Below are 22,298 nucleotides of genomic sequence, written 5' to 3'. Positions count from 1 at the left end.
AGTCCGCATGGTGCTTATTGTGTTCAATGCCGATGCAATTTTTGTGTTTCATCAACACTCTGAAGGTCCACAGATTACAGAATGAATCCAGATATGCTTCGGAAACTACTACTAGTCTTCCAGGGAACGATCAAACTGTAGACAGTTTAAGACATTACTCCCATGGAGAAAAGTCTGCATGGTGCTTATTGTGTTCAATGCCGATGCAATTTCTGTGTTTCATCAACACTCTGAACGTCCACAGGTTACAGAATGCTTCCAGATGTGCTTCGGAAAGTACTACTAGTCCTCTAGTGTACGATCAAATTGTAGACAGTTTAAGACATTACTCCCATGGAGAAAAGTCTGCATGGTGCTTATTGTGTTAAATGCCGATGCAATTTCTGTGTTTCATCAACACTCTGAAGGTCCACAGATTACAGAGTGCCTCCAGATGTACTTCGGAAACTGAAACTAGTCTTCCAGTGTACAATCAGAGCGTAGACAGTTTAAGACATTACTCCCATGGAGATAAGTCCGCATGGTGCTTATTGTGTTCAATGCCGATGCAATTTTTTGTGTTTCATCAACACACTGAAGGACCACAGATTACAGAATGCCTCCAGATTTGCTTCGGAAACTACTAATAGTCTTCCAGGTAACGATCAAAGCGTAGACAGTTTGAGACATTACTCCTATGGAGAAAAGTCTGCATGGTGCTTATTGTGTTCAATGCCGATGCAATTTTTGTGTTTCATCAACGCTCTGAAGGTCCACAGATTACAGAATGTATCCAGATATGCTTCGGAAACTACTACTAGCCTTCCAGGGAACGATCAAACTGTAGACAATATAAGACATTACTCCCATGGAGAAAAGTCTGCATGGTGTTTATTGTGTTCAATGCCGATGCAATTTCTGTGTTTCATCAACACTCTGAACGTCCACAGATTAGAGAATGCCTCCAGATGTGCTTCGGAAACTACTACTAGTCTTCCAGGGAACGATCAAAGCGTAGACAGTTTGAGACATTACTCCCATGGAGAAAAGTCCGCATGGTGCTTATTGTGTTCAATGCCGATGCAATTTTTGTGTTTCATCAACACTCTTAAGGTCCACAGATTACAGAATGCATCCAGATATGCTTCGGAAACTACTACTAGTCTTCCAGGAAACGATCAAAGCGTAGACAGTTTAAGACATTACTCCCATGGAGAAAAGTCTGGAAGGTGTTTATTGTGTTCAATACCGATTCAATTTCTGTGTGTCATCAACACTCTGAAGGTCCACAGATTACAGAATGCCTCCAGATGTGCTTCGGAAACTACTACTATTCTTCCAGTGTACGATCAAATCGTAGACAGTTTAAGACATTACTACCATGGAGAAAAGTCCGCATGGCGCTTATTGTGTTCAATGCTGATGCAATTTCTGTGTTTCAACAACACTCTGAAGGTCCAGAGATTACAGAATGCCTCCAGTTGTGCTTCGGAAACTACTACTAGTCTTCCAGTGAACGATCATATCGTAGACAGTTTAAGACATTACTCCCATGGAGAAAAGTCCGCATGGTGCTTATTGTGTTCAATGCCGATGCAATTTTTGTGTTTTATCAACACTCTGAAGGTTCACAAATTACAGAATGCATCCAGATGTGTTTCGGAAACTACTACTAGTCTTCCAGTGTACGATCAAGGCGTAGACAGTTTAAGACATTACTCCCTTGGAGATAAGTCCGGATTGTGCTTATTGTGTTCAATGCCGATGCAATTTTTGTGGGTCATCAATACTCTGAAGGTCCACAGATTACAGAATGCTTCCAGATGTGCTTCGGAATTTACTACTAGTCTTCCAGGGAACGATCAAAGCGTAGACAGTTTGAGACATTACTCCCATGGGGAAAAGTCTGCATGGTGCTTATTGTGTTCAATGCCGATGCAATTTCTGTTTTTCATCAACACTCTGAACGTCCACAGGTTACAGAATGCTTCCAGATGTGCTTCGGAAAGTACTACTAGTCCTCTAGTGTACGACCAAATTGTAGACAGTTTAAGACATTACTCCCATGGAGAAAAGTCTGCATGGTGCTTATTGTGTTAAATGCCGATGCAATTTCTGTGTTTCATCAACACTCTGAAGGTCCACAGATTACAGAGTGCCTCCAGATGTACTTCCGAAACTGAAACTAGTCTTCCAGTGTACAATCAGAGCGTAGACAGTTTAAGACATTACTCCCATGGAGATAAGTCCGCATGGTGCTTATTGTGTTCAATGCCGATGCAATTTTTTGTGTTTCATCAACACACTGAAGGACCACAGATTACAGAATGCCTCCAGATTTGCTTCGGAAACTACTAATAGTCTTCCAGGTAACGATCAAAGCGTAGACAGTTTGAGACATTACTCCTATGGAGAATAGTCTGCATGGTGCTTATTGTGTTCAATGCCGATGCAATTTTTGTGTTTCATCAACGCTCTGAAGGTCCACAGATTACAGAATGTATCCAGATATGCTTCGGAAACTACTACTAGTCTTCCAGGAAACGATCAAACCGTAGACAGTTTAAGACATTATTCCCATGGAGAAAAGTCTGGAAGGTGTTTATTGTGTTCAATGCCGATTCAATTTCTGTGTGTCATCAACACTCTGAAGGTCCACAGATTACAGAATGCCTCCAGATGTGCTTCGGAAACTACTACTATTCTTCCAGTGTACGATCAAATCGTAGACAGTTTAAGACATTACTACCATGGAGAAAAGTCCGCATGGCGCTTATTGTGTTCAATGCTGATGCAATTTCTGTGTTTCAACAACACTCTGAAGGTCCACAGATTACAGAATGCATCCAGATATGCTTCGGAAACTACTACTAGTCTTCCAGGGAACGATCAAAGCGTAGACAGTTTGAGACATTACTCCCATGGAGAAAAGTCCGCATGATGCTTATTGTGTTCAATGCCGATGCAATTTTTGTGTTTCATCAACACTCTGAAGGTCCACAGATTACAGAATGAATCCAGATATGCTTCGGAAACTACTACTAGTCTTCCAGGGAACGATCAAACTGTAGACAGTTTAAGACATTACTCCCATGGAGAAAAGTCTGCATGGTGCTTATTGTGTTCAATGCCGATGCAATTTCTGTGTTTCATCAACACTCTGAACGTCCACAGGTTACAGAATGCTTCCAGATGTGCTTCGGAAAGTACTACTAGTCCTCTAGTGTACGATCAAATTGTAGACAGTTTAAGACATTACTCCCATGGAGAAAAGTCTGCATGGTGCTTATTGTGTTAAATGCCGATGCAATTTCTGTGTTTCATCAACACTCTGAAGGTCCACAGATTACAGAGTGCCTCCAGATGTACTTCGGAAACTGAAACTAGTCTTCCAGTGTACAATCAGAGCGTAGACAGTTTAAGACATTACTCCCATGGAGATAAGTCCGCATGGTGCTTATTGTGTTCAATGCCGATGCAATTTTTTGTGTTTCATCAACACACTGAAGGACCACAGATTACAGAATGCCTCCAGATTTGCTTCGGAAACTACTAATAGTCTTCCAGGTAACGATCAAAGCGTAGACAGTTTGAGACATTACTCCTATGGAGAAAAGTCTGCATGGTGCTTATTGTGTTCAATGCCGATGCAATTTTTGTGTTTCATCAACGCTCTGAAGGTCCACAGATTACAGAATGTATCCAGATATGCTTCGGAAACTACTACTAGCCTTCCAGGGAACGATCAAACTGTAGACAATATAAGACATTACTCCCATGGAGAAAAGTCTGCATGGTGTTTATTGTGTTCAATGCCGATGCAATTTCTGTGTTTCATCAACACTCTGAACGTCCACAGATTAGAGAATGCCTCCAGATGTGCTTCGGAAACTACTACTAGTCTTCCAGGGAACGATCAAAGCGTAGACAGTTTGAGACATTACTCCCATGGAGAAAAGTCCGCATGGTGCTTATTGTGTTCAATGCCGATGCAATTTTTGTGTTTCATCAACACTCTTAAGGTCCACAGATTACAGAATGCATCCAGATATGCTTCGGAAACTACTACTAGTCTTCCAGGAAACGATCAAAGCGTAGACAGTTTAAGACATTACTCCCATGGAGAAAAGTCTGGAAGGTGTTTATTGTGTTCAATACCGATTCAATTTCTGTGTGTCATCAGCACTCTGAAGGTCCACAGATTACAGAATGCCTCCAGATGTGCTTCGGAAACTACTACTATTCTTCCAGTGTACGATCAAATCGTAGACAGTTTAAGACATTACTACCATGGAGAAAAGTCCGCATGGCGCTTATTGTGTTCAATGCTGATGCAATTTCTGTGTTTCAACAACACTCTGAAGGTCCAGAGATTACAGAATGCCTCCAGTTGTGCTTCGGAAACTACTACTAGTCTTCCAGTGAACGATCATATCGTAGACAGTTTAAGACATTACTCCCATGGAGAAAAGTCCGCATGGTGCTTATTGTGTTCAATGCCGATGCAATTTTTGTGTTTTATCAACACTCTGAAGGTTCACAAATTACAGAATGCATCCAGATGTGTTTCGGAAACTACTACTAGTCTTCCAGTGTACGATCAAGGCGTAGACAGTTTAAGACATTACTCCCTTGGAGATAAGTCCGGATTGTGCTTATTGTGTTCAATGCCGATGCAATTTTTGTGGGTCATCAATACTCTGAAGGTCCACAGATTACAGAATGCTTCCAGATGTGCTTCGGAATTTACTACTAGTCTTCCAGGGAACGATCAAAGCGTAGACAGTTTAAGACATTATTCCCATGGAGAAAAGTCTGGAAGGTGTTTATTGTGTTCAATGCCGATTCAATTTCTGTGTGTCATCAACACTCTGAAGGTCCACAGATTACAGAATGCCTCCAGATGTGCTTCGGAAACTACTACTATTCTTCCAGTGTACGATCAAATCGTAGACAGTTTAAGACATTACTCCCATGGAGATAAGTCCGCATGGTGCTTATTGTGTTCAATGCCGATGCAATTTTTTGTGTTTCATCAACACACTGAAGGACCACAGATTACAGAATGCCTCCAGATTTGCTTCGGAAACTACTAATAGTCTTCCAGGTAACGATCAAAGCGTAGACAGTTTGAGACATTACTCCTATGGAGAATAGTCTGCATGGTGCTTATTGTGTTCAATGCCGATGCAATTTTTGTGTTTCATCAACGCTCTGAAGGTCCACAGATTACAGAATGTATCCAGATATGCTTCGGAAACTACTACTAGTCTTCCAGGAAACGATCAAACCGTAGACAGTTTAAGACATTATTCCCATGGAGAAAAGTCTGGAAGGTGTTTATTGTGTTCAATGCCGATTCAATTTCTGTGTGTCATCAACACTCTGAAGGTCCACAGATTACAGAATGCCTCCAGATGTGCTTCGGAAACTACTACTATTCTTCCAGTGTACGATCAAATCGTAGACAGTTTAAGACATTACTACCATGGAGAAAAGTCCGCATGGCGCTTATTGTGTTCAATGCTGATGCAATTTCTGTGTTTCAACAACACTCTGAAGGTCCACAGATTACAGAATGCATCCAGATATGCTTCGGAAACTACTACTAGTCTTCCAGGGAACGATCAAAGCGTAGACAGTTTGAGACATTACTCCCATGGAGAAAAGTCCGCATGATGCTTATTGTGTTCAATGCCGATGCAATTTTTGTGTTTCATCAACACTCTGAAGGTCCACAGATTACAGAATGAATCCAGATATGCTTCGGAAACTACTACTAGTCTTCCAGGGAACGATCAAACTGTAGACAGTTTAAGACATTACTCCCATGGAGAAAAGTCTGCATGGTGCTTATTGTGTTCAATGCCGATGCAATTTCTGTGTTTCATCAACACTCTGAACGTCCACAGGTTACAGAATGCTTCCAGATGTGCTTCGGAAAGTACTACTAGTCCTCTAGTGTACGATCAAATTGTAGACAGTTTAAGACATTACTCCCATGGAGAAAAGTCTGCATGGTGCTTATTGTGTTAAATGCCGATGCAATTTCTGTGTTTCATCAACACTCTGAAGGTCCACAGATTACAGAGTGCCTCCAGATGTACTTCGGAAACTGAAACTAGTCTTCCAGTGTACAATCAGAGCGTAGACAGTTTAAGACATTACTCCCATGGAGATAAGTCCGCATGGTGCTTATTGTGTTCAATGCCGATGCAATTTTTTGTGTTTCATCAACACACTGAAGGACCACAGATTACAGAATGCCTCCAGATTTGCTTCGGAAACTACTAATAGTCTTCCAGGTAACGATCAAAGCGTAGACAGTTTGAGACATTACTCCTATGGAGAAAAGTCTGCATGGTGCTTATTGTGTTCAATGCCGATGCAATTTTTGTGTTTCATCAACGCTCTGAAGGTCCACAGATTACAGAATGTATCCAGATATGCTTCGGAAACTACTACTAGCCTTCCAGGGAACGATCAAACTGTAGACAATATAAGACATTACTCCCATGGAGAAAAGTCTGCATGGTGTTTATTGTGTTCAATGCCGATGCAATTTCTGTGTTTCATCAACACTCTGAACGTCCACAGATTAGAGAATGCCTCCAGATGTGCTTCGGAAACTACTACTAGTCTTCCAGGGAACGATCAAAGCGTAGACAGTTTGAGACATTACTCCCATGGAGAAAAGTCCGCATGGTGCTTATTGTGTTCAATGCCGATGCAATTTTTGTGTTTCATCAACACTCTTAAGGTCCACAGATTACAGAATGCATCCAGATATGCTTCGGAAACTACTACTAGTCTTCCAGGAAACGATCAAAGCGTAGACAGTTTAAGACATTACTCCCATGGAGAAAAGTCTGGAAGGTGTTTATTGTGTTCAATACCGATTCAATTTCTGTGTGTCATCAACACTCTGAAGGTCCACAGATTACAGAATGCCTCCAGATGTGCTTCGGAAACTACTACTATTCTTCCAGTGTACGATCAAATCGTAGACAGTTTAAGACATTACTACCATGGAGAAAAGTCCGCATGGCGCTTATTGTGTTCAATGCTGATGCAATTTCTGTGTTTCAACAACACTCTGAAGGTCCAGAGATTACAGAATGCCTCCAGTTGTGCTTCGGAAACTACTACTAGTCTTCCAGTGAACGATCATATCGTAGACAGTTTAAGACATTACTCCCATGGAGAAAAGTCCGCATGGTGCTTATTGTGTTCAATGCCGATGCAATTTTTGTGTTTTATCAACACTCTGAAGGTTCACAAATTACAGAATGCATCCAGATGTGTTTCGGAAACTACTACTAGTCTTCCAGTGTACGATCAAGGCGTAGACAGTTTAAGACATTACTCCCTTGGAGATAAGTCCGGATTGTGCTTATTGTGTTCAATGCCGATGCAATTTTTGTGGGTCATCAATACTCTGAAGGTCCACAGATTACAGAATGCTTCCAGATGTGCTTCGGAATTTACTACTAGTCTTCCAGGGAACGATCAAAGCGTAGACAGTTTGAGACATTACTCCCATGGGGAAAAGTCTGCATGGTGCTTATTGTGTTCAATGCCGATGCAATTTCTGTTTTTCATCAACACTCTGAACGTCCACAGGTTACAGAATGCTTCCAGATGTGCTTCGGAAAGTACTACTAGTCCTCTAGTGTACGACCAAATTGTAGACAGTTTAAGACATTACTCCCATGGAGAAAAGTCTGCATGGTGCTTATTGTGTTAAATGCCGATGCAATTTCTGTGTTTCATCAACACTCTGAAGGTCCACAGATTACAGAGTGCCTCCAGATGTACTTCCGAAACTGAAACTAGTCTTCCAGTGTACAATCAGAGCGTAGACAGTTTAAGACATTACTCCCATGGAGATAAGTCCGCATGGTGCTTATTGTGTTCAATGCCGATGCAATTATTTGTGTTTCATCAACACACTGAAGGACCACAGATTACAGAATGCCTCCAGATTTGCTTCGGAAACTACTAATAGTCTTCCAGGTAACGATCAAAGCGTAGACAGTTTGAGACATTACTCCTATGGAGAATAGTCTGCATGGTGCTTATTGTGTTCAATGCCGATGCAATTTTTGTGTTTCATCAACGCTCTGAAGGTCCACAGATTACAGAATGTATCCAGATATGCTTCGGAAACTACTACTAGTCTTCCAGGAAACGATCAAAGCGTAGGCAGTTTAAGACATTACTCCCATGGAGAAAAGTCCGCATGGTGCTTAATTTGTTTAATGCCGATGAAATTTTTGTGTTTCATCAACACTCTGAAGGTCCACAGATTACAGAATGCCTCCAGATGTGCTTCGGAAACTACTACTAGTCTTCCAGTGTACGATCAAAGCGTAGACAGTTCAGGACATTACTCCCATGGAGAAAAGTCCGCATGGTGCTTATTGTGTTCAATGCCGATGCAGTTTTTGTGTTTCATCAACACTCTGAACGTCCACAGATTAGAGAATGCCTCCAGATGTGCTTCGGAAACTACTACTAGTCTTCCAGGGAACGATCAAAGCGTAGACAGTTTGAGACATTACTCCCATGGAGAAAAGTCCGCATGGTGCTTATTGTGTTCAATGCCGATGCAATTTTAGTGTTTCATCAACACTCTGAAGGTCCACAGATTACAGAATGCATCCAGATATGCTTCGGAAACTACTACTAGTCTTCCAGGGAACGATCAATGCGTAGACACTTTGAGACATTACTCCCATGGAGAAAAGTCCGCATGGTGCTTATTGTGTTCAATGCCGATGCAATTTTTGTGTTTCATCAACACTCCGAAGGTCCACAGATTACAGAATGCATCCAGATATGCTTCGGAAACTACTACTAGTCTTCCAGGGAACGATCAAAGCGTAGACAGTTTAAGACATTACTCCCATGGAGAAAAGTCTGGAAGGTGTTTATTGTGTTCAATGCCGATTCAATTTCTGTGTGTCATCAACACTCTGAAGGTCCACAGATTACAGAATGCCTCCAGATGTGCTTCGGAAACTACTACTATTCTTCCAGTGTACGATCAAATTGTAGACAGTTTAAGACATTACTACCATGGAGAAAAGTCCGCATGGCGCTTATTGTGTTCAATGCTGATGCAATTTCTGTGTTTCATCAACACTCTGAAGGTCCAGAGATTACAGAATGCCTCCAGTTGTGCTTCGGAAACTACTACTAGCCTTCCAGGGAACGATCAAACCGTAGACAATATAAGACATTACTCCCATGGAGAAAAGTCTGCATGGTGTTTATTGTGTTCAATGCCGATGCAATTTCTGTGTTTCATCAACACTCTGAAGCTCCACAGAATACAGAATGCATCCAGATCTGCTTCAGAAACTACTACTAGTCTTCCAGGAAACGATCAAAGCGTAGGCAGTTTAAGACATTACTCCCATGGAGAAAAGTCCGCATGGTGCTTAATTTGTTTAATGCCGATGAAATTTTTGTGTTTCATCAACACTCTGAAGGTCCACAGATTACAGAATGCCTGCAGATGTGCTTCGGAAACTACTACTAGTCTTCCAGTGTACGATCAAAGCGTAGTCAGTTCAGGACATTACTCCCATGGAGAAAAGTCCGCATGGTGCTTATTGTGTTCAATGCCGATGCAGTTTTTGTGTTTCATCAACACTCTGAACGTCCACAGATTAGAGAATGCCTCCAGATGTGCTTCGGAAACTACTACTAGTCTTCCAGGGAACGATCAAAGCGTAGACAGTTTGAGACATTACTCCCATGGAGAAAAGTCCGCATGGTGCTTATTGTGTTCAATGACGATGCAATTTTTGTGTTTCATCAACACTCTGAAGGTCCACAGATTACAGAATAAATCCAGATATGCTTCGGAAACTACTACTAGTCTTCCAGGGAACGATCAATGCGTAGACACTTTGAGACATTACTCCCATGGAGAAAAGTCTGCATGGTGCTTATTGTGTTCAATGCCGATGCAATTTTTGTGTTTCATCAACACTCTGAAGGTCCACAGATTACAGAGTGCCTGCAGATGTACTTCGGAAACTGAAACTAGTCTTCCAGTGTACAATCAGAGCGTAGACAGTTTAAGACATTACTCCCATGGAGATAAGTCCGCATGGTGCTTATTGTGTTCAATGCCGATGCAATTTTTTGTGTTTCATCAACACACTGAAGGACCACAGATTACAGAATGCCTCCAGATTTGCTTCGGAAACTACTAATAGTCTTCCAGGTAACGATCAAAGCGTAGACAGTTTGAGACATTACTCCTATGGAGAAAAGTCTGCATGGTGCTTATTGTGTTCAATGCCGAAGAAATTTTTGTGTTTCATCAACTCTCTGAAGGTCCACAGATTACAGAATACCTCCAGATGAGCTTCGGAAACTTCTACTAGTCTTCCAGTGTACGATCAAAGCGTAGACAGTTCAGCACATTACTTCCATGGAGAAAAGTCCGGATGGTGCTTATTGTGTTCAATGCCGATGCAGTTTTTGTGTTTCATCAATACTCCGAACGTCCACAGATTAGAGAATGCCTCCAGATGTGCTTCGGAAACTACTACTAGTCTTCCAGGGAACGATCAAAGCGTAGACAGTTTGAGACATTACTCCCATGGAGAAAAGTCCGCATGGTGCTTATTGTGTTCAATGCCGATGCAATTTTTGTGTTTCATCAACACTCTGAAGGTCCACAGATTACAGAATGCATCCAGATATGTTCGGAAACTACTACTAGTCTTCCAGGAAACGATCAAAGCGTTGACAGTTTAAGACATTACTCCCATGGAGAAAAGTCTGGAAGGTGTTTATTGTGTTCAATGCCGATTCAATTTCTGTGTGTCATCAACACTCTGAAGGTCCACAGATTACAGAATGCCTCCAGATGTGCTTCGGAAACTACTACTATTCTTCCAGTGTACGATCAAATCGTAGACAGTTTAAGACATTACTACCATGCAGAAAAGTCCGCATGGCGCTTATTGTGTTCAATGCTGATGCAATTTCTGTGTTTCAACAACACTCTGAAGGTCCAGAGATTACAGAATGCCTCCAGTTGTGCTTCGGAAACTACTACTAGTCTTCCAGTGAACGATCAAATCGTAGACAGTTTAAGACATTACTCCCATGGAGAAAAGTCCGCATGGTGCTTATTGTGTTCAATGCCGATGCAATTTTTGTGTTTTATCAACACTCTGAAGGTTCACAAATTACAGAATGCATCCAGATGTGTTTCGGAAACTACTACTAGTCTTCCAGTGTACGATCAAGGCGTAGACAGTTTAAGACATTACTCCCTTGGAGATAAGTCCGGATTGTGCTTATTGTGTTCAATGCCGATGCAATTTTTGTGGGTCATCAATACTCTGAAGGTCCACAGATTACAGAATGCTTCCAGATGTGCTTCGGAATTTACTACTAGTCTTCCAGGGAACGATCAAAGCGTAGACAGTTTGAGACATTACTCCCATGGAGAAAAGACTGCATGGTGCTTATTGTGTTCAATGCCGATGCAATTTCTGTTTTTCATCAACACTCTGAACGTCCACAGGTTACAGAATGCTTCCAGATGTGCTTCGTAAAGTACTACTAGTCCTCTAGTGTACGACCAAATTGTAGACAGTTTAAGACATTACTCCCATGGAGAAAAGTCTGCATGGTGCTTATTGTGTTAAATGCCGATGCAATTTCTGTGTTTCATCAACACTCTGAAGGTCCACAGATTACAGAGTGCCTCCAGATGTACTTCCGAAACTGAAACTAGTCTTCCAGTGTACAATCAGAGCGTAGACAGTTTAAGACATTACTCCCATGGAGATAAGTCCGCATGGTGCTTATTGTGTTCAATGCCGATGCAATTTTTTGTGTTTCATCAACACACTGAAGGACCACAGATTACAGAATGCCTCCAGATTTGCTTCGGAAACTACTAATAGTCTTCCAGGTAACGATCAAAGCGTAGACAGTTTGAGACATTACTCCTATGGAGAAAAGTCTGCATGGTGCTTATTGTGTTCAATGCCGATGCAATTTTTGTGTTTCATCAACGCTCTGAAGGTCCACAGATTACAGAATGTATCCAGATATGCTTCGGAAACTACTACTAGTCTTCCAGGAAACGATCAAAGCGTAGGCAGTTTAAGACATTACTCCCATGGAGAAAAGTCCGCATGGTGCTTAATTTGTTTAATGCCGATGAAATTTTTGTGTTTCATCAACACTCTGAAGGTCCACAGATTACAGAATGCCTCCAGATGTGCTTCGGAAACTACTACTAGTCTTCCAGTGTACGATCAAAGCGTAGACAGTTCAAGACATTACTCCCATGGAGAAAAGTCCGCATGGTGCTTATTGTGTTCAATGCCGATGCAGTTTTTGTGTTTCATCAACACTCTGAACGTCCACGGATTAGAGAATGCCTCCAGATGTGCTTCGGAAACAACTACTAGTCTTCCAGGGAACGATCAAAGCGTAGACAGTTTGAGACATTACTCCCATGGAGAAAAGTCCGCATGGTGCTTATTGTGTTCAATGCCGATGCAATTTTTGTGTTTCATCAACACTCTGAAGGTCCACAGATTACAGAATGCATCCAGATATGCTTCGGAAACTACTACTAGTCTTCCAGGGAACGATCAATGCGTAGACACTTTGAGACATTACTCCCATGGAGAAAAGTCCGCATGGTGCTTATTGTGTTCAATGCCGATGCAATTTTTGTGTTTCATCAACACTCCGAAGGTCCACAGATTACAGAATGCATCCAGATATGCTTCGGAAACTACTACTAGTCTTCCAGGGAACGATCAAAGCGTAGACAGTTTAAGACATTACTCCCATGGAGAAAAGTCTGGAAGGTGTTTATTGTGTTCAATGCCGATTCAATTTCTGTGTGTCATCAACACTCTGAAGGTCCACAGATTACAGAATGCCTCCAGATGTGCTTCGGAAACTACTACTATTCTTCCAGTGTACGATCAAATTGTAGACAGTTTAAGACATTACTACCATGGAGAAAAGTCCGCATGGCGCTTATTGTGTTCAATGCTGATGCAATTTCTGTGTTTCATCAACACTCTGAAGGTCCAGAGATTACAGAATGCCTCCAGTTGTGCTTCGGAAACTACTACTAGCCTTCCAGGGAACGATCAAAACGTAGACAATATAAGACATTACTCCCATGGAGAAAAGTCTGCATGGTGTTTATTGTGTTCAATGCCGATGCAATTTCTGTGTTTCATCAACACTCTGAAGGTCCACAGAATACAGAATGCATCCAGATCTGCTTCAGAAACTACTACTAGTCTTCCAGGAAACGATCAAAGCGTAGGCAGTATAAGACATTACTCCCATGGAGAAAAGTCCGCATGGTGTTAAATTTGTTTAATGCCGATGAAATTTTTGTGTTTCATCAACACTCTGAAGGTCCACAGATTACAGAATGCCTCCAGATGTGCTTCGGAAACTACTACTAGTCTTCCAGTGTACGATGAAAGCGTAGACAGTTCAGGACATTACTCCCATGGAGAAAAGTCCGCAAGGTGCTTATTGTGTTCAATGCCGATGCAGTTTTTGTGTTTCATCACCAATCTGAACGTCCACAGATTAGAGAATGCATCCAGATGTGCTTCGGAAACTATTACTAGTCTTCCAGGGAACGATCAAAGCGTAGACAGTTTGAGACATTACTCCCATGAAGAAAAGTCCGCATGGTGCTTATTGTGTTCAATGCCGATGCAATTTTTGTGTTTCATCAACACTCTGAAGGTCCACAGATTACAGAATGCATCCAGATATGCTTCGGAAACTACTACTAGTCTTACACGAAACGATCAAAGCGTAGACAGTTTGAGACATTACTCCCATGGAGAAAAGTCCGCATGGTGCTTATTGTGTTCAATGCCGATGCAATTTTTGTGTTTCATCAACACTCTGAAGGTCCACAGATTACAGAGTGCCTCCAGATGTACTTCGGAAACTGAAACTAGTCTTCCAGTGTACAATCAGAGCGTAGACAGTTTAAGACATTACTCCCATGGAGATAAGTCCGCATGGTGCTTATTGTGTTCAATGCCGATGCAATTTTTTGTGTTTCATCAACACACTGAAGGACCACAGATTACAGAATGCCTCCAGATTTGCTTCGGAAACTACTAATAGTCTTCCAGGTAACGATCAAAGCGTAGACAGTTTGAGACATTACTCCTATGGAGAAAAGTCTGCATGGTGCTGATTGTGTTCAATGCCGAAGAAATTTTTGTGTTTCATCAACTCTCTGAAGGTCCACAGATTACAGAATACCTCCAGATGAGCTTCGGAAACTTCTACTAGTCTTCCAGTGTACGATCAAAGCGTAGACAGTTCAGCACATTACCTCCATGGAGAAAAGTCCGGATGGTGCTTATTGTGTTCAATGCCGATGCAGTTTTTGTGTTTCATCAATACTCCGAACGTCCACAGATTAGAGAATGCCTCCAGATGTGCTTCGGAAACTACTACTAGTCTTCCAGGGAACGATCAAAGCGTAGACAGTTTGAGACATTACTCCCATGGAGAAAAGTCCGCATGGTGCTTATTGTGTTCAATGCCGATGCAATTTTTGTGTTTCATCAACACTCTGAAGGTCCACAGATTACAGAATGCATCCAGATATGTTCGGAAACTACTACTAGTCTTCCAGGAAACGATCAAAGCGTAGACAGTTTAAGACATTACTCCCATGGAGAAAAGTCTGGAAGGTGTTTATTGTGTTCAATGCCGATTCAATTTCTGTGTGTCATCAACACTCTGAAGGTCCACAGATTTCAGAATGCCTCCAGATGTGCTTCGGAAACTACTACTATTCTTCCAGTGTACGATCAAATCGTAGACAGTTTAAGACATTACTACCATGGAGAAAAGTCCGCATGGCGCTTATTGTGTTCAATGCTGATGCAATTTCTGTGTTTCAACAACACTCTGAAGGTCCAGAGATTACAGAATGCCTCCAGTTGTGCTTCGGAAACTACTACTAGTCTTCCAGTGAACGATCAAATCGTAGACAGTTTAAGACATTACTCCCATGGAGAAAAGTCCGCATGGTGCTTATTGTGTTCAATGCCGATGCAATTTTTGTGTTTTATCAACACTCTGAAGGTTCACAAATTACAGAATGCATCCAGATGTGTTTCGGAAACTACTACTAGTCTTCCAGTGTACGATCAAGGCGTAGACAGTTTAAGACATTACTCCCTTGGAGATAAGTCCGGATTGTGCTTATTGTGTTCAATGCCGATGCAATTTTTGTGGGTCATCAATACTCTGAAGGTCCACAGATTACAGAATGCTTCCAGATGTGCTTCGGAATTTACTACTAGTCTTCCAGGGAACGATCAAAGCGTAGACAGTTTGAGACATTACTCCCATGGAGAAAAGACTGCATGGTGCTTATTGTGTTCAATGCCGATGCAATTTCTGTTTTTCATCAACACTCTGAACGTCCACAGGTTACAGAATGCTTCCAGATGTGCTTCGGAAAGTACTACTATTCCTCTAGTGTACGACCAAATTGTAGACAGTTTAAGACATTACTCCCATGGAGAAAAGTCTGCATGGTGCTTATTGTGTTAAATGCCGATGCAATTTCTGTGTTTCATCAACACTCTGAAGGTCCACAGATTACAGAGTGCCTCCAGATGTACTTCCGAAACTGAAACTAGTCTTCCAGTGTACAATCAGAGCGTAGACAGTTTAAGACATTACTCCCATGGAGATAAGTCCGCATGGTGCTTATTGTGTTCAATGCCGATGCAATTTTTTGTGTTTCATCAACACACTGAAGGACCACAGATTACAGAATGCCTCCAGATTTGCTTCGGAAACTACTAATAGTCTTCCAGGTAACGATCAAAGCGTAGACAGTTTGAGACATTACTCCTATGGAGAAAAGTCTGCATGGTGCTTATTGTGTTCAATGCCGATGCAATTTTTGTGTTTCATCAACGCTCTGAAGGTCCACAGATTACAGAATGTATCCAGATATGCTTCGGAAACTACTACTAGTCTTCCAGGAAACGATCAAAGCGTAGGCAGTTTAATACATTACTCCCATGGAGAAAAGTCCGCATGGTGCTTAATTTGTTTAATGCCGATGAAATTTTTGTGTTTCATCAACACTCTGAAGGTCCACAGATTACAGAATGCCTCCAGATGTGCTTCGGAAACTACTACTAGTCTTCCAGTGTACGATCAAAGCGTAGACAGTTCAAGACATTACTCCCATGGAGAAAAGTCCGCATGGTGCTTATTGTGTTCAATGCCGATGCAGTTTTTGTGTTTCATCAACACTCTGAACGTCCACAGATTAGAGAATGCCTCCAGATGTGCTTCGGAAACAACTACTAGTCTTCCAGGGAACGATCAAAGCGTAGACAGTTTGAGACATTACTCCCATGGAGAAAAGTCCGCATGGTGCTTATTGTGTTCAATGCCGATGCAATTTTTGTGTTTCATCAACACTCTGAAGGTCCACAGATTACAGAATGCATCCAGATATGCTTCGGAAACTACTACTAGTCTTCCAGGGAACGATCAATGCGTAGACACTTTGAGACATTACTCCCATGGAGAAAAGTCCGCATGGTGCTTATTGTGTTCAATGCCGATGCAATTTTTGTGTTTCATCAACACTCCGAAGGTCCACAGATTACAGAATGCATCCAGATATGCTTCGGAAACTACTACTAGTCTTCCAGGGAACGATCAAAGCGTAGACAGTTTAAGACATTACTCCCATGGAGAAAAGTCTGGAAGGTGTTTATTGTGTTCAATGCCGATTCAATTTCTGTGTGTCATCAACACTCTGAAGGTCCACAGATTACAGAATGCCTCCAGATGTGCTTCGGAAACTACTACTATTCTTCCAGTGTACGATCAAATTGTAGACAGTTTAAGACATTACTACCATGGAGAAAAGTCCGCATGGCGCTTATTGTGTTCAATGCTGATGCAATTTCTGTGTTTCATCAACACTCTGAAGGTCCAGAGATTACAGAATGCCTCCAGTTGTGCTTCGGAAACTACTACTAGCCTTCCAGGGAACGATCAAAACGTAGACAATATAAGACATTATTCCCATGGAGAAAAGTCTGCATGGTGTTTATTGTGTTCAATGCCGATGCAATTTCTGTGTTTCATCAACACTCTGAAGGTCCACAGAATACAGAATGCATCCAGATCTGCTTCAGAAACTACTACTAGTCTTCCAGGAAACGATCAAAGCGTAGGCAGTATAAGACATTACTCCCATGGAGAAAAGTCCGCATGGTGTTAAATTTGTTTAATGCCGATGAAATTTTTGTGTTTCATCAACACTCTGAAGGTCCACAGATTACAGAATGCCTCCAGATGTGCTTCGGAAACTACTACTAGTCTTCCAGTGTACGATGAAAGCGTAGACAGTTCAGGACATTACTCCCATGGAGAAAAGTCCGCAAGGTGCTTATTGTGTTCAATGCCGATGCAGTTTTTGTGTTTCATCACCAATCTGAACGTCCACAGATTAGAGAATGCATCCAGATGTGCTTCGGAAACTATTACTAGTCTTCCAGGGAACGATCAAAGCGTAGACAGTTTGAGACATTACTCCCATGAAGAAAAGTCCGCATGGTGCTTATTGTGTTCAATGCCGATGCAATTTTTGTGTTTCATCAACACTCTGAAGGTCCACAGATTACAGAATGCATCCAGATATGCTTCGGAAACTACTACTAGTCTTACACGAAACGATCAAAGCGTAGACAGTTTAAGACATTACTCCCATGGAGAAAAGTCTGGAAGGTGTTTATTGTGTTCAATGCCGATTCATTTTCTGTGTGTCATCAACACTCTGAAGGTCCACAGATTACAGAATGCCTCCAGATGTGCTTCGGAAACTACTACTATTCTTCCAGTGTACGATCAAATCGTAGACAGTTTAAGACATAACTACCTTGGAGTAAAGTCCGCATGGCGCTTATTGTGTTCAATGCTGATGCAATTTCTGTGTTTCATCAACACTCTGAAGGTCCAGAGATTACAGAATGCCTCCAGTTGTGCTTCGGAAACTACTACTAGTCTTCCAGTGAACGATCAAATCGTAGACAGTTTTTTTTTAAGACATTACGCCCGTGGAGAAAAGTCCGCATGGTGCTTATTGTGTTCAATGCCGATGCAATTTTTGTGTTTTATCAACACTCTGAAGGTTCACAGATTACAGAATGCATCCAGATGTGTATCGGAAACTACTACTAGTCTTCCAGTGTACGATCAAGGCGTAGACAGTTTAAGACATTACTCCCTTGGAGATAAGTCCGGATTGTGCTTATTGTGGTCAATGCCGATGCAATTTTTGTGGGTCATCAATACTCTGAAGGTCCGCAGATTACAGAATGCTTCCAGATGTGCTTCGGAATTTAATACTAGTCTTCCAGTGTACGATCAAAGGGTAGACAGTTTAAGACATTACTCCCATGGATAAAAGTCCGCATGGTGCATATTGTGTTCAATGCCGATGCAGTTTTTGTGTTTCATCAACACTCTGAACGTCCATAGATTACAGAATGCCTCCAAATGTGCTTCGGAAACTACTACTAGTCTTCCAGGGAACGATCAAAGCGTAGACAGTTTGAGACATTACTCCCATGGAGAAAAGTCCGCATGGTGCTTATTGTGTTCAATGCCGATGCAATTTATGTGTTTCATCAACACTCTGAGGGTCCACAGATTACAGAATGAATACAGATATGCTTCGGAAACTACTACTAGTCTTCCAGGGAACGATCAAACTGTAGACAGTTTAAGACATTACTCCCATGGAGAAAAGTCTGCATGGTGCTTATTGTGTTCAATGCCGATGCAATTTCTGTGTTTCATCAACACTCTGAACGTCCACAGGTTACAAAATGCCTCCAGATGTGCTTCGGAAACTACTACTGGTCTTCCAGGGAACGATCAAAGCGTAGACAGTTTAAGACATTACTCCCATGGAGAAAAGTCCGCATGGTGCTTATTGTGTTCCACGCCAATGCAATATCTGTGTTTCATCAACACTCTGAAGGTCCACAGATTACAGAATACCTCCAGATGTGCTTGAGAAACTACTACTAGTCTTCCAGGGAACGATCAAAGCGTAGACAGTTTAAGACATTACTCCCATGGAGAAAAGTCCGCATGGTGCTTATTGTGTACAATACTGATGAATTTTTGTGTCTCATCAACACTCTGAAGGTCCACAGATTACAGAATGCCTGAAGATGTGCTTCGGAAACTACTACTAGTCTTCCAGTAAACGATCAAAGCATAGACAGTTTAAAACATTACTCCCATGGAGGAAAGTCCACATGGTGCTTGTTGTGTTCAATGCCGATGCAATTTCTGTGTTTCATCAACACTCTGAAGGTCCACAGATTACAGAATGCCTCCAGAAGTGCTTTGGAAACTACTACTAGTCTTCCAGTGTACGATCAAAGCGTAGGCAGTTTAAGACATTACTACCATAGAGAAAAGTCCGCATGGTGCTTATTGTGTTCAATGCCGATGCAATTTTTGTGTTTCATCAATACTCTGAAGGTCCAGAGATTACAGAATGCCTCCAGATGTGCTTCGGAAACTACTACTAGTCTTCCAGGGAACGATCAAAGCGTAGACAGTTTATGACATTACTCCCAAGGAGAAAAGTTCGCATGGTGCTTATTGTGTTCAATGCCGATGCAATTTCTGTGTTTCATCAACACTCTGAAGGTCCACAAATTACAGAAGGCCTCCAGATGTAATTCGGAAACTACTGCTAGTCTTCCAGTGAACGATAAAAGCGTAGACAGTTTAAGACATTACTCTCATGGAGAAAAGTCCGTACGTTGCCTATTGTGTTCAATGCCGAATCAATTTCTGTGTTTCATCAACACTCTGAAGGTCCACAGAATACAGAATGCATCCAGATATGCTTCGAAACTACTACTAGTCTTCCAGGGAACGATCAAAGCGTAGACAATATAAGACATTACTCCCATGGAGAAAAGTCTGCATGGTGTTTATTGTGTTCAATGCCGATGCAATTTCTGTGTTTCATCAACACTCTGAAGGTCCACAGAATATAGAATGCCTCCAGTTGTGTTTCAGAAACTACTACTAGTCTTCCAGGAAACGATCAAGGCGTAGACAGTTTAAGACATTACTCCCTTGGAGATAAGTCCGCATTGTGCATATTGTGTTCAATGCCGATGCAATTTTTGTGGGTCATCAATACTCTGAAGGTCCACAGATTACAGAATGCTTCCAGATGTGCTTCGGCATTTACTACTAGTCTTCCAGTGTACGATCAAAGTGTAGACAGTTTAAGACATTACTCCCATGGAGAAAAGTCCGCATGGTGCATATTGTGTTCAATGCCGATGCAGTTTTTGTGTTTCATCAACACTCTGAACGTCCACAGATTACAGAATGCCTCCAAATGTGCTTCGGAAACTACTACTAGTCCTCCAGGGATCGATCAAAGCGTAGACAGTTTGAGACATTACTCCCATGGAGAAAAGTCCGCATGGTGCTTATTGTGTTCAATGCCGATGCAATTTTTGTGTTTCATCAACACTCTGAATGTCCACAGATTACAGAATGCATCCAGATATGCTTCGGAAACTACTACTAGTCTTCCAGGGAACGATCAAACTGTAGAAAGTTTAAGACATTACTCCCATGGAGAAAAGTCTGCATGGTGCTTATTGTGTTCAATGCCGATGCAATTTCTGTGTTTCATCAACACTCTGAACGTCCACAGGTTACGAAATGCCTCCAGATGTGCTTCGGAAACTACTACTGGTCTTCCAGGGAACGATCAAAGCGAAGACAGTTTAAGACTACTCCCATGGAGAAAAGTCCGCATGGTGCTTATTGTGTTCAATGCCGATGCAATTTTTGTGTTTCATCAACACTCTGAAGGTCCACAGAGTACAGAATGAATCCAGATATGCTTCGGAAACTACTACTAGTCTTCCAGGGAACGATCAAACTGTAGACAGTTTAAGACATTACTCCCATGGAGAAAAGTCTGCATGGTGCTTATTGTGTTCAATGCCGATGCAATTTCTGTGTTTCATCAACACTCTGAACGTCCACAGGTTACAAAATGCATCCAGATGTGCTTCGGAAACTACTACTGGTCTCCTAGGGAACGATCAAAGCGTAGACAGTTTAAGACATTACTCCCATGGAGAAAAGTCCGCATGGTGCTTATTGTGTTCCACGCCAATGCAATTTCTGTGTTTCATCAACACTCTGAAGGTCCACAAATTACAGAAGGCCTCCAGATGTAATTCGGAAACTACTGCTAGTCTTCCAGTGAACGATAACAGCGTAGACAGTTTAAGACATTACTCTCATGGAGAAAAGTCCGTACGTTGCCTATTGTGTTCAATGCCGAATCAATTTCTGTGTTTCATCAACACTCTGAAGGTCCACAGAATACAGAATGCATCCAGATGTGCTTCAGAAACTACTACTAGTCTTCCAGGAAACGATTAAAGCGTAGGCAGTTTAAGACATTACTCCCATGGAGAAAAGTCTGCATGGTGTTTATTGTGTTCAATGCCGATGCAATTTCTGTGTTTCATCAACACTCTGAAGGTCCACAGAATACAGAATGCATCCAGATGTGCTTCAGAAACTACTACTAGTCTTCCAGGAAACGATCAAAGCGTAGGCAGTTTAAGACATTACTCCCATGGAGAAAAGACTGCATGGTGTTTATTGTGTTCAATGCTGATGCAATTTCTGTGTTTCATCAACATTCTGAAGGTCCACAGAATACAGAATGCCTCCAGTTGTGTTTCAGAAACTACTACTCGTCTTCCAGGAAACGATCAAGGCGTAGACAGTTTAAGACATTACTCCCTTGGAGATAAGTCCGCATTGTGCATATTGTGTTCAATGCCGATGCAATTTTTGTGGGTCATCAATACTCTGAAGGTCCACAGATTACAGAATGCTTCCAGATGTGCTTCGGAATTTACTACTAGTCTTCCAGTGTACGATCAAAGTGTAGACAGTTTAAGACATTACTCCCATGGAGAAAAGTCCGCATGGTGCATATTGTGTTCAATGCCGATGCAGTTTTTGTGTTTCATCAACACTCTGAACGTCCACAGATTACAGAATGCCTCCAAATGTGCTTCGGAAACTACTACTAGTCCTCCAGGGATCGATCAAAGCGTAGACAGTTTGAGACATTACTCCCATGGAGAAAAGTCCGCATGGTGCTTATTGTGTTCAATGCCGATGCAATTTTTGTGTTTCATCAACAC

The sequence above is a fragment of the Schistocerca gregaria genome, chromosome 9 (genome assembly GCF_023897955.1).
Source record: "Schistocerca gregaria isolate iqSchGreg1 chromosome 9, iqSchGreg1.2, whole genome shotgun sequence".
Classification (NCBI taxonomy): Eukaryota; Metazoa; Arthropoda; class Insecta; order Orthoptera; family Acrididae; genus Schistocerca; species Schistocerca gregaria.
The sequence above is the reverse complement of the archived record's forward strand: the minus strand, read 5'-3'. Positions refer to the sequence as shown.